The 13,415-nt window shown below is 47.4% G+C and overlaps 1 protein-coding gene across 1 annotated transcript in view; it reads left to right on the top strand.

Moving 5' to 3' along the window:
• LOC101798301 (uncharacterized) overlaps nucleotides 1–13,415 on the top strand; it is a 167,820-nt gene that overhangs the window by 76,904 nt on the left and 77,501 nt on the right. The window lies entirely within an intron of this gene.

The following is a 13,415-nucleotide window of genomic DNA, read 5'->3' as shown; positions in this document are numbered from 1 at the left end:
TACCTGTCACATTGTACCGTGAATATTCCTGAAACATGCCACCCTTCTGTCCATCGTCATGGGGAACGGACTGCAGAAGCCAGTTCCCTCCCCAAGGCCGTGGGACACCAAGCAAAAGCTTGAGCATCCCCTGCAGAGCACGGCTGGCTTGGAGGGAGCACGATGCAGAGCACATGGGAGGAGGGCAAGGGCAGCTTCTGTGTCAGCAAAGGCCGTGTGGGACATGGCAGCGGCCTTTCTTCTCTCCTTAATGCTGCAGTAGAGCTAGTCATCAGCCTTTTAAATGTGTGTTTTACAGCACAGGTACAAGAGTTGATAGCTGCCTAATTTGGTGATGTTGGGCTCGCGGTTATTGTTTGTAACGTGTCGTAGGAAGGCTAGGTGGTACTCTTGAGCTGGATTTGGCCAATGCTTTCCCAAGTGGAAAAGTGCTATGGAAATCAATGGTCACTTGCTCTCCAGAGCCAGGTGCTCTTCTCTGTGCTGGGAGGTGGCAGGAGGTGCTCTGGTGGTCCTGAAGCCGGCCAGGTCCAACCCAGAAAATGCTCAAGCACGTGGTTACTTTGAGGCATGGGTTTATAAGTCCTATTGCTGCTCAGTGTTTGTTTGTTTGCTTTGGTGAATGGGACAAACTGAAGTGCATGGTCTGCTGACACAGACCTGGGGGATGGGTCTGTAACTCATAACACCTTCTCTACATAAAGCATAAGAGCATTTTGATAAAGGGTGTCCTGTGTCAGGCTGGGCTTGTGTCCATGGTGCAACCGGCATTTTGACACGGTGACACAGGAGGTGTGAGTGCCCATGGTGCAGTAGCACCTGCTCTGCCTGATCCTGGATGCTGTGAAAGACAAAAACTCCTCCAACCCTTGTAAGGCAGAGCCCCACATGTCGTGCTTACCCCTGAGATCCTTCACACCACTGAATATGGTCGTGGCTGCAGTCCACTCAGTCATTCCTTTAAAAAGTGCATTTAGTTCATAATCATTCAAAACCGGTTCAGTAAATTTTATCAATCAGTAACTGGTTGGAGATTTCTGCTGACTGCGGATGGCTGGGACAAGCCGGCTGGATGGCATCTCCAGACACTGAGATCCTGCAGCATACAGTTCCCCTGTAAACGTGCACAGCAGCTGGTGAGTGTGTACAAACCCTCTGCGAGCTGTTTATTTGATATCCTTTATTAAGGACATGACCCTCGGTTGGGCTAAGGAGAAGAAGAGGTTGGCAGGCATGGGGTGAGATTCTGACCAACCATTTCTGAAGGACGTGGGGCCAGTGAAGCACACAAGCAGCCAGCCCAGCTCTGGCAAGTGGAGCTGTGGCACCGAGCACTTCTCCTGGGCTACTGTAGCCCCGCTAGCCCAGCTGTGGGGCTCTCGAGGCCCAACTCCACATTCCCATATGGTTCCCTCCTTCCACGTGTGGACGGATGGGGCTGTGCAGCTATTCCAGAGACCTCCGCACCCTCCTCCCTCAGTCTGCGTGGAAGCAGAGTTTGGTTTATAGCAGCCTGATTTCTGAAGGGTCTATAGCCATTCACGATAAAAATAGGAACCACTCTAAATCTTCGGATGCCAGCATAGCCTTACAGTCTGGCCCTGGATTCCTGTTGAAAATGGGATTTAAGCTTCTATCTCCTGAAAGAGTCCTTAAAAGGTTTACTCCTGGACAAGTTTATGCTCAAATTTAGAAAGTTTGCCATTCATTGTTCATTTGACCATACTAGGTATTTCACCAAGAAGGAATTAATGCAGGGAACAATGGGAGATGATTTTGAGGAGAAACGTTTTTGAGGAGAAGCAACGTAACTCAGAGAACAAACTTACATGAAGTGAAACTGAACTTCTAGGAAGATGCTGTTTGTCACCGAGAAAGAAAATGTTGTGAAAATGAGAGGATCTTATGGCTGCTGAGCTGTATGTTTTGCTTGTAGTTCTCTTGGCTTGGGAAGTTGGGCGGCTTCCCTCCCAGATACCGGGGCTGTGTGCGTTGTGCATGTGGCACAGCACGCTGCGGGCTCATCTGGTCCCCATTGCTCCCAGGCAGAGCTGGGCTGCTGCAGCGCGGTGTGCACACAGCCCCACACAGACATGTCAGCCTAATGGCCTGTGAAAAGCATCGCAGATTACTGATAATAGGATTAAGGTATCTGAGCATTTAATTCTGCGTTCATGTGTTTTCAAGTTGTTCCTAAATGGAAGAAAATTTCAGTGTAAGAAAGAAATACTTGAAAGACTGAACTTCTCAACCCAGCATCAAGAGGGATAAACTGTATTTAAACAATATGTTTAAATAAAGTCTGAATTGATACTGATTCATTCCAGATGAGACTTTGGGATCTGTGAGTTGTGTGGGCTTGCTGTACTGTGCTCTAAACGTTTTATCAGAATGAGGCAGCCTCTGCACTGAAACAGGTATCTGCAGGACTCTGCCTCCTGAGCTGTGGTCACAGCAAAGAGCGGAGGCCCTGGCCCTGGCCCTGGCTGTTAATCAGCATCAGTGCCTGTCCTGCTGGCTGGGAAGGGATTCCTCTCGCTGGTGTAATGGGGCAGAGATCAGTGAGGCCACCCCACTGGGCACCTTCCCAGACCCGATGCGATGGTCAGCAAGTCACAGAAACTTTCTCTGCCTCAGTTTCTCTGGGCTGTGAGGATACCAGTTTCTCATTGAATATTAGGGTGAGCGATGCCATAAGGATGGGAAGTGTTCCATCAGACTATGTAGTGTGTCTTGTCCCTCACCTCAGCATACTGTATGTTTTCCTGCTTCAGTCTTCTGTCAGTGCATTTTTTTATTTTATGTTTGCTATATTATATAATAATGCTACGCAGTGGTGTCTTTTTGTCCATCTGTTTTTGTCTTCCTGAAAAGCCCTGGCAGGAAGACAAGCATATTCCTTTGCTCCTTGGCTTGCCAGCGTGCTTCCAGACAGCCAGCATAAAGAAGCTCTCACATGTGTGGTTCAGACCTCCTGTACTCAGAGCAGCAGGTAAACAGGGTAATTTTGAGCATGTTTCTGTGTGCTTTCTTGAGTAGAGATTTTTTTCCCAAATCAGAACAATTCTTCTGTAAAGGCTACTGCACACAGCTGGTTTTCTTCGATGGCCAGGAGGAAGGACATGTTCTGGGTAGAACTGCTGGCTCAGCCGGGTCCATTGGCAGTGTTACACACTGGTGTCAGCCTGGCAGAAGGGATGCAGAGAGCTCCCTGGGTCCTGGGTCTCAGTTTACTTGAAAGCTGGGTTCCCTTTAGCCATTTGGCTGCTGAGCCAAAGCTTCAGCATCACCACAGAGCATGGCAGCGGTGGGTCACGGCTGCGGTACGCATGGTCTGAGCAGCTGCAAACACTCCATCAGATCTTCTTTATCTCTTTTCTTTTGTCTCGCTTTGTGGTGTCACACAAAAGGACCACCTGTATGGATGTGTGTACATACACGCACACACCAGATTTTGTCCTGTCGGCATGCTGAGGGTCACCGAGCAAAACGTAGGAGTAAGAAGTGACCAGCTGCACACTGAGGCTTTCAGCAGAGGAAACCAAAGTCATCTCCAATTGTGAAAGCGTTCAATTCTCTCTGCACAGTTCCCTGATTTCATGGCCCTTGGGGACTGCTGTGATTCTTTTGCCCGAACACCTGCACGTTGCAGCCCGTGGCATTTCATCCAGCGTTTTCCTGCTCTGCAGCCATTAAATGTGGCTGAACCGGAACAGATCTCAGAGAATAACATCCAGTCACAATTTAAGCTTCTGTTATCAAAAGGGACCTCATAGAGTTAGAGGCAAAATAATGTCTGATCTTACAGATGTGTGTGGAGTAGGTCAAGTTGAAAGAGTTCAGGTGAGGGCCCAACTACCTTGTCCCATGGCATACATATACAGTTGTTAATTAGTGTGAAGAGCTTCTGCTGTATTTTGTGTCTCAATAATTTTCAGTTCAGTTTGTAGTCTCTGGGCCTCGTAATACCTCCTCCTGCGACTGAAGTAGCAGACCAAGGCACCGCGTTGTTTGCTCCATTTTGGGCTTCTTGATAGTAAGGCTTTCCTGCACCCTTCCAGCCAGCTGACAACCAGACAGCCGGTTCTGACTGCAAGACGAAGAGCTACCTATGGCTTTGTCTGGGGTGGAGGGTGTTGCTTTTTGGTCCCGTTGTCAGACTTCCAGGCAGTATTCAAGTAAACTTCTTTCCTAGTTGTTTCAGATTTGGTTTCATCGTCCTTATTCTTGCACTTGGAATAATTCCCGAGAACCTTATTTGCTGTCTGCATCAGCTGAGGAACGTTTTATAAAACCTTGGCTGTCTTTGCTGTTGAGTGAAATCCAGAGATTGCAGTTGTCTGTTTGCTAGCGTTGTTTCAGTAATGAGGATCTCAGGTAATGCTGGCATTAATGTGGGATTTCATTTGACCCTTTTCCCAAGGTTTTGCAAGACATTTCTTGCTTTTATTTATTTATTTTTCAAGTCAGGCTTTGCTTTCTTGCACTCCTCATGTAAAAGCTTTAGTCACTTCCACCCTCCCAGGATCTCTCTGCAGGTTTCTGCAGCTCGGTCGCCCTTTCTGGTGACTGCACTTTGCTGAAGACCCAACCCCAAGCGTTCCCAGCAGCTCTGGGCCCTGCAACTCTTTGCATTTTAATTCATGGCATTTTCCACACCTTTTAAAATGTTTTCCTTGTGTGTCTAAATTAGGAGCCTAGGTGAATTCTAAAAAATACCTGTTCTCATTTTTGTGTCCGCTTTGTCTTCGTTGCTTGTGCTGGCAGGGCCGGCTGTGGAGCCTGCCAAGTGCCGAGCGCTCCGGCTGGAGTCAGCACGACCTGTGCCTCTGCACCGCTGCGAGGTGTTCGAGACCCAGGCCTGTGAAGCTTTCTCAATCAATAGAAAGACTCCCATCAATTTGATGAGCTCCGGATCAGGATTTAATCTTATGCAAACACTTCACTGCCAACCATTTTAAGATGCTTTGATGGTAAAAGAGAGGTGTGGCAGCTGGAGCCCTAACATGTGGATATATGTGTGGGTATCGATGGGAACATCAGCTCTGTCTTTAGTGTTCGTAATTTGTCGTGTGTGGCTGGTAGGAAAAAACTAACAACAAGCAGGAGTCTGGTTTTAGTGGGATAGACGTATGTGGTCTAAACACCTGTGGCACACGAGTTAGGAAATGTGAAAAGCCTGAAACTGAGCCTGCTCCCTGTGCTGCTGGTGGCAGCAGGTTCTGCAGGGGTAGGACAGTTTCCAGCTACTACAAAAACAGAGAAAACCTTTCGCCCTGGAGAGGTCCCCAGTCGAGCTGTCTAACTTAAGTGACCTTTCATGATAGCTGGAACAAGAGATCCGTAGCATATATATTTGTCTGTATGTGTTTATAGAAACATTCCCGTTTTGAAACTGTGAACTCATCCCTGTGCTTTCCTGGAACACATTAATTTTCTTCTGTGCATGTGTCTGCTGCAAGAAAGACCTTGGCTTATTGGGACAAGTGTGAGAGTCATTGCCTCGCCGGCAGTACGAGACCTTTCAGGGTGCCACAACCCAAGGCAGTTCGTGAATGCCAAGTTTTGTATTCTATTTCCCAACAAACTGAAGGGCCACAGAAGGAAAGAACAAAGTTTTCAAGGGGCAGGTAGCTGAGAAGCAACTCACAAGGTTAAGAAAAAATGTTCTCACAGTGAGAAAAATCAGCTCGGTGTCTTTCCTTCTAGTGTACTGGTAGGGAAAACCTTAAAACCTCTGGCTCCTGGGAGCTAAATGCTTACTGGGGGTAGCAGCCTTGCCTGAACGTCTCACAGAGGACCAGTTCAGGCCCAAATAATTTCAGTATTTGGACTTGTGAAACCTCTGCTTTCCTGCTTTCCTTTGCAAGCTAAGCAGTCTGTCACGCCTCCAGACGTTGCAAATAGTGCACGGGCCTGTATTGAATTTGTAATTTATTCTGATCCTTTGATCTTGCAGCACCGTGCAAACCTCCAAGCCTCAACAAGCCCATCTGAAGCAGGGAAATGTTCGCACTCCTACCTTCATGGGTTTGGAAGCGAGCAGGGAGCTTTGCCTGTCCTGTAGCCCCACAGCAGTCAGTGGCAAGCTGAAGCTGTGTTCCAGTCATCTCACGCGTGGGACCAGGCTCTCAGCACAAACCATTTGGCTCCCAGTGACCCAGCTTTTAGCTTTTTCACCTGCCCCTGTCTCTTTCTGGTGCCCCCCATCTCCGTGCTCAGCTCAGCAATTTCTCCAGGTGCTGGGATGGGAGGGAAGAGTCCGAGGGATGGCAGTGCTGGTGTGCAGTGTCTGCCTCATGCCTGCATGCATCTCCTGCTGCTCTCCTTGAGCACCTAACGTCCAAACCCCAGGGAAAATCATCAGCCTCTGGGTCAGGCTCTCATTAGGCAGCAGATTGATTGGTGTCTTTGTGTTCAGAAAATACTTGAGGAAGCAGAGGCAAGATACTGGAGGGTTTTTGCCGTGGCACAACTTGGACCTCAGCCACAAACAAGCAGTGCTCACCACCAGAGACTTCATCCCAGACTGATGATACAAATGGAGAAAAAAATACTGATCAAAGGAGAATTTGTTGTAAATCTGTTCTGGTGTGACAGTATTTCTGTGTGTAGTGACTGGGGGTGTAACGTGACCCTGCAGGATAACCTGAAAGCAGGGCCCTGCTGAAAAACACTGCTCCTCCTCATCAAGAGAAAGGCTGCTCTTCCAAAACTTGAGCAAGGGTCCTTCTCAGAGGCTGTTCTATTATTATTATTATTATTATTATTATTAATAATAATAATAAATTTATTTATTTCCCTCTGGACATGGCCGGTCACAGGAGATGACCGCTGCCTGTCACCCAGACCCCATAATGAGGCAGCGATGCCAGTAGGTTGGCAGCAGGCACCGAGGAGTCTCAGAGCCCTCTCTGTTAAATGAGTTTATTCACCAGGTGATTTTCATAGAGCTGGGTGCAAAGGTTGTGCTGAATCCGTGTTGTATAATATTGACCGGGTCAATTTTTAAGGTAATGAGCATGGCAGCTTTGATCTGCAAATTAAGGTACGTTCACTGCGCAGCTTGGAAATCCTGCTTCAGAGGGTGCAGCAGAGTAACTTTGATTCTATCAGATGTGAATCTGTAAGTTAAAAGGACGTAGCTGTGGAAACTAGGTGCTGGAGACATTTAAAGGAGGAAACAAAGGAGTCAGTCAGTAGTCAACTACTGCTTTTCGTGGGGCAGGAGGGAAGGAGAACAACATGCAATGGGAAAAGTCTCCATTTGTGTCAAACTTGAGCTATGTAGCTCAGCAGAGGGAAGAGCACGTTGAAAATATATTTGAAGGTATTCTCTCCCTTCCTCACACTCATCCCTCGAATCAGCCATCTGCATCCTATTTAGCAGAAACAGGGCTTCAGACTGGGAAAGAGCTTGAAGTTTTAGAAAGGGCCTCATGGTTTGATACTCTGCTTTTATTATGGTAGATTTAAGAAACCACTCGAAGTTCCATGTAAGACACAATAAAATGTCCTGTCTCCTTGCATGATATACTCAGAAATGCACTTTCATCCTGAGATCATAATTGTACAGATGTCCAGGCAGAGGGTAGAAAAGCTAGCTGGGCTCTGTAAAGATGCTGTACATTTTTAAAGGCAGGGCAAAGTAATTCCCTTTTGAATGTAACAAATTATTTGCCTTTCATAAAGGCACCACCAGGTAAGAGCAAGCTTTTGGCTGCAGAGGAGCCCATTGAACGTGGAATGTGAGAGCAGGAGGAGGTGGGATGGTGGACGGCTGGTGGGGAAGGTGCAGAAGGGCAGAGAAACAATGCTGCCTAAGTGGGAACTTTCTGAAGTCTCTCATAATGGTTTCTTCTTGAAAGCACACAGCCCACAAACCAGCTTTAAACAGTCGCAATCTGATTTGCTGAAATTAAATTAAAGTAGGCTTTTGAAGAAATGGAGACCTTTAAGTTGGCTGATAGCTTTTAGCCCAGGAAGCTGAGCGTGTGGGGGAGGTCGGTGCAGCAGACTCGCAGACTGGGTACCTCTGGAGGACTGCTGTGGGGCCGAGAAATTGCAACATGCCATGATGAATTGCAACTGGACCAGACGAGTGCATAGACCCCAGGAGGGAAGGGTGTTCCCTGGAGTGGGCAAACACCAAACAGGAGGGCTCGCTGGTGAGCTTACCCAGAGTGGCCTGGCATGGCACCTGCTGCCTGTGTCGTGCATTCATATTGCACATCCAGGTGAGTTCCAGTAGCGACTGGCACTTGGGGCTGGCCATCAGCTGTGAGACATGCAGGAGAACAGTGAGCTCCATCCATGGGATATGGGGACTTGCTGTGCCTGCGGCTGTGGTCCTCACTTCGGTCTGCAGGCTTCCTTAGAGTCTGGGATTTGGCTGTGTGGCTCATGGACACTTGCACAGCGCAGGCAGTGCCTGACTGCGGGCTGCCTGCACCGCTGGTTATCTGGGGAGAGAGGGCTGCAGGGAATCCGGGGGTGAGAAACTGCTAACAGGAGCTAGGAGTAAAGCTTGGAGCAGATATTGTCAACCTTGGATCTTACTTCCAAACAATTTTGTAATCTTAATTCCGCTTAAGAGCTGGCAACATCGAGAGAGAGAAAAAGCTCTCTAGGCTGAAGAAGCTGGTTTTGTTCCTGTTGGCTTAGATGTGCAGTGTCATTGGCAAGTTGGTTTTGGTTGTTGTTGTTTTTCACCAGCCTGGGACAGCTGGGTACTAAGCACTGGTCCCAGCTGTGCCACTGATGTGCTTGCGTAAGAGCTGCTGTACCTCTTTGTGTCTCTGTGCCTCCTGCCCCACTTCGTGTGGGGGCTTTGGATGTGAGTTCTCCAGGACAGGGATTATCTCTTACTAGGGTGATTGCAGCACAGAGCTCACTCTGCAGTGGAGTTAGCTCTTTTCAAGTCAGCTGTAGAGCTGAAGTGGCAGAGGGATGGTTCATACATGGTCACATCACATTGTTTGTGCCTAGGTAGGGTAGCTAGCCCTGCTAAAAGCACCCTCCAAGCTCTAAGCTTTTCTCTATGAAAGGTACTTGAGTGAGGACAACTCTCGTGTTGCTAGCTGAGTTCACTCAGCGGTGGAAACAAGTCCTAAGTAAATGTGCAGCCTCCAACATGTTGAATCTCCAATCTACTCTGAGGCCACTAGACATTTTTGAAGTGAAAGTCGTTTTAATTTGAAGCTCTCCCTAGTGTCTGTGTCCCCTAAAGATTGATGTCCTCATCTGAGTAAACTGCTCAGCCCTCGTGGTCTTCTGCAGCAGGATGTAAAGCATTTTTCATCTTCTTTGAACTGAACTGAAAGAGCATTTTTATGTCCTGGTACGGGTTTTAGGGTAGGAGCAGGATAAATCCCTCTAATTGTGCCATTCAGTAGACACAGCTTTGTTTATTTTTTAAGCTGGCACAGAAATGCAGGATAGGCTTAGCTGACCACAAGCCATTAAGCATTATGACTTGAATTGAATACTGAACAGCATTGTTAAGGCATAAAGGGAAACTCTGGAATAAATTAACAGGTCATATAATATCTCACATTTCCCAGAAATGCAACAGCAGCTACTCATCTCTTTTCAACTACTTTCCCAACTAAGGGTGAGATATTTCTGCTCCAACTCAGAGCATCCAGAAATCAGACATTTATGCTTGAGCTGGTCACAACTGGAGCCTTGCTCCTCTTGTGTCTGACAAGGAGAAATGGAAACCCTCAGAGGGTGATTCAGCTGCTCCTAAGACAGGCATCTGATGGATCAGATGAATTGCTCGCAGAAGGGGCCTGTTTCTGTCCACAGAAGTTCATGTAAGCACCTTCTCCTCCCAGGTCTGGGTGAGATTGCTTCACTGCCTTAGACGCTGGGGTGGGCTGCTGCTCTGGACTGCTGTGACTGAAGCAGGATGGTGCTGATTACCCTTCCCTTGCACTGCTGGGATATTTGGAAGGAAGAGTATTTCTGGTACTTGGAGACTTCTGCTTGCCCTTGGCACATGGAGGGCTCGTGCTGCACTCAGCTGATCTGATTCATCCACATTCCCTTTGGTTACTTTTCCTTGTGTGAGGAATTCTGCCCTTTAGAAGAATTCATGCCAGGCAGAAAGGAGAGGACACAGGTACGTTCTCTGCGAGAGGGCACACTTGTGCATCTTTTCTTGCTAGCAGGCTCCAGCAGGTGTGAGCACATAGTAACTGCTGGCCTTGCCCGCGAGGAATGATAGTGGGTGTGCAACAGTTTGGGGGCTGCCAGGCTGAGCTCAGCACGAGACACAGAGCAGGGTCAGTAGCCCATGCAGCGTGCTAGGGAGTCCTGCCTGCTCGGTGTAAGACATGCTCTCCAAAATGCATCATGCCCCTGTACTGTGCTATCAAAGCCTTCTTTTCCAGCCGGACTCAATGCAGCAGACATGTCGTCTTGTTGCTACGTTTCTTTGAGCTGGCTTGGGAAGGGGCTCATGTTTGCATTCTGGAGCACTTGGCTCCCATTCGTATTTTGACTGACTATTTCTAGGAGGTAGCAGGCAAGCCGCATGCAGGCTGAAACTTTGCCTTGTCAGGACACTGTCTGCTACGAACTCACATTCATATGTGTAATCCCAGAATTTTAGCTGGAAAGAGTGGAGCTCTTCAGAGTAGGGACTTCCAGGATTAGACCCTAAAAGTATAAGTTATTATACCAAATAATACATACTACTGCTTGAAATAGCATAGTTATAGAACAGTGGCTGGCATCCAATGCTTGACATCCATATTTCTGTTGCCAGGATATTTTCCCACTAAAAGTGAATTAAAAACATAGAAATCAATGTCTATTTAGACTGTTCATTATTATTGCTTCATTAAGTATAAACAATTTGTCAACACATAGCAGACACTTGGAGAGGATATTTCCTTGCACTAACAGAAATCTGAAATCCTCCTGGCTGTTTCCTAACCTGGCACTCACAACCTTGGATACAACTGCACAACTCACAAGTTTTGAAACTGGCCTTCTGAGCTGGGCTTTGGGTAAAGTTTCTCAGCAGTATATAATTATTCCCATTATACCTGTCGTCAATGATTCATTGACCGCTGAGGCATACATACGAGCTATTTTTCTCTTTATGACTTTTCAAGGAGATGATTCACCGGTTAGAAGTGTACATTATCATATGACTAAAGAAGAAAAAAAGACAAATGGAGTGAAGTGCCGCTGAGACTTTCCATATTAATACAAAACAAAAAGGAGATTGGTCAATAAAATAGCGACGCTCCTCCTGTGTAAGGCCAGCAAACATCTGCAAAGCTTCCAAACAGCCAGCATCCATACAGCTTGACTTGGGTTTTCCAATTTTATAATGCCATTGATTTCAACATGCAAAACAAAATAAGTACAGCCAGGAAAAGGAAGGAGTACCTTCACTTTTTTTTTTTTTCCGAATGGCTTGACATTTCTTTGCTCAGACATGAGACCTTCTTTGTGATTTGCTAGCCAGGGCTCACAGGTTCAGGCACTGGCCACAGCAGAGGTACGGGGCCGGGTCGCTGCCTCCAGCCAGGTAACATCTCTGCTGGGAACAGCGGGGCTCCTCCTGGAGGCAAAGTGAATGGGGCCAGCGGCTGGTGAAAACCCCAAGCAGTCACGAGACCACCTTGGCTTCAGAGGCTAACCCACAGGTTGACAGCAGGATGGGTGGTGAACAGCATTTAAGGTGCTAACGGAAAGATGGAAAGAGAAAACCCTGTTCCAGTGCAAAATCTGGTCTGCAGAGTGAGACGGTCTGTTGAGCAACAAGGAAAATAGATTTATGTGTCACTGTTAGCTTCTGCGAAGAAGCCAAATTGCTCTGGCACAGAACACATGATATTTATTCACAAAAAATGTGGAATTAATTGCTATCATCCACATTTTTTAATGGGAACATATTTTACTTTTTGGTTACAATAGTCCCGAGCCTCAGTCATTGTCAGGAGCGGGCCTGCCCTGCCATGCGAAGGGCCTGGCAGGAAACGCTGGTGGGGCCGGTGGGGCAGGAAGGGAGGGCAGCGAAAACCTCCATCCTACGGCAGCCTTTGAATGAGGGGAGTTCACTTACATCCTCGTGGAAGTCGTATTTATGTCCTAATAGAGAGCTTTAGCATCAGCTTGCTACCAAGAAAACAGCCTCCCAGGCATTTTGCTTGTATCACTGGCTGCTACGTGCAGTGGATTTTCCCCTTCTCTGGCTTTTCTTTTAAAAGCATAGGAAGCGAATTCTCACCTCTCCTCCTCTCTATCTGTGTCTGTCTTTATGACTGACCTGAAACTGCACCATGAGTTTCCTTTCCCTTCAAGCCACAATTTTTTTGACCCAGGCTCTTGCCAAATGCTGACCTCTCACCTTCTGAGACCTTATAGCCTTCTCCATTCCCTCCCATGCTGTGGCCCAAGCTGAATTTCCATTGGGGCACCCTTCCCTCCTCCGAGCCACCGGCACCTCCTGGAACTTCTCCTGGCCTTGCCTTTCCCCTCTGCCTGGAGCACAGCAAAGCCTGCTCCACGTGGACTGCTCGTGTGGGCTGCCCTGTGCCACTGGACGTGCCGTGTCCCCCGGTGCTGTGCTGCCCAGCATCGACCTGCCAGCCTGTGCTGGTGCGTGGTGTCTGCAGTCAGCAGCAGCGCTGGGCCCTGCCCTACTTCCATATTCTTATTGTACGTTTTAGGACATAATTTACCTTTGCTCTGCACTCTTCACTTTTTTCTGTGTCTGGGTTATCTGCTCCCTCCATGTCCCAGGCTAAGGAAGAGTTGACGGTGTCCTCGCAGTTCTTTCATGCATGTGCAGAAGAAGAAAGAGATTTTTATCTACAGAGAGAGATCGCAGAGGTATGAATTATGTGAGGGGTGAGCAGGTCGTTCTGATGCAATTCTATGGAAACAAGCAATTACATTTATAGGCACGGCTCAGTAAGGTAATTTGGAGCACAGCTGGCCAGTAGCAGGGATTTTCTACTCTCTAATCATTGCCATGGACCCACGGGCTGGAGGAAAGCCCAAGTTGAAAGGGTCGCTTGCAGGCCAATAAAAGAATATATGTTGGCTGGGAACAAGAGGCTCAACAATTTCAAAACCATGTTTTTCTTCATCTTGTTGAAACTCAAGATTACACTTAGTCATCACTTATTTGGTTGGACTCTTATGATCTCACAACTACAAACCTTTTCTTTTCTTCCCTCTCCCCATCTTCCTTTTTTTTTTTTTTTTTTTCTTTTTTCTTTTTCTGAAGAACCATTTATTAAACATATGTTTTTTTTCCTGGCTGGGGATTTCCACGCAGCTTTTTGTGGTAGACATCCCAACGCCTAAAGAGTTCTTAGCATAGGGTTGGGGAGATCTTAGTCAGTACAGCAGAAAAGAAATCATGACTATTCCCCTGCATTAAATAG

The sequence above is a fragment of the Anas platyrhynchos genome, chromosome 19 (genome assembly GCF_047663525.1).
Source record: "Anas platyrhynchos isolate ZD024472 breed Pekin duck chromosome 19, IASCAAS_PekinDuck_T2T, whole genome shotgun sequence".
Classification (NCBI taxonomy): domain Eukaryota; kingdom Metazoa; phylum Chordata; class Aves; order Anseriformes; family Anatidae; genus Anas; species Anas platyrhynchos.
The sequence above is the reverse complement of the archived record's forward strand: the minus strand, read 5'-3'. Positions and strand labels throughout refer to the sequence as shown.